Raw genomic sequence first — 355 nt, 5'->3', positions numbered from 1 at the left:
TTGTTGGTTGTGGTGTGGTGTGGTGTGTTGTGGTTTGGTGTGGTGTGGTGTGTTGTGGTGTGGTGTGGTGTGGTGTGGTGTGGTACTGGAGGTCTCTGACAAAATGGCTGGCACTCACCTCAGAGCTGTCTAGCAGTACTCACATTTGTGTGGGAAGGAGAAAGAAGGGCACTAGGAAGAAGAAAGGGGTATCCTTAAACCTATGTGTGCTATGCTTCAGCCAAGGCAGAGCAGAAGTGGAACTCAGGCCTAAATAAGCCACAGTGACCAGGTTGGGAACATCCAGCTGAGAGCAGCAGAAGCCATCATACCCACCCAGCAAAAAGCTGTGCCCTCAGCATCTCTCATGGCCCCT

This window comes from Cariama cristata, unplaced genomic scaffold (genome assembly GCF_000690535.1).
Source record: "Cariama cristata isolate BGI_N322 unplaced genomic scaffold, ASM69053v1 scaffold3351, whole genome shotgun sequence".
Lineage (NCBI taxonomy): Eukaryota > Metazoa > Chordata > Aves > Cariamiformes > Cariamidae > Cariama > Cariama cristata.
Note: the sequence above shows the minus strand (reverse complement) of the source record.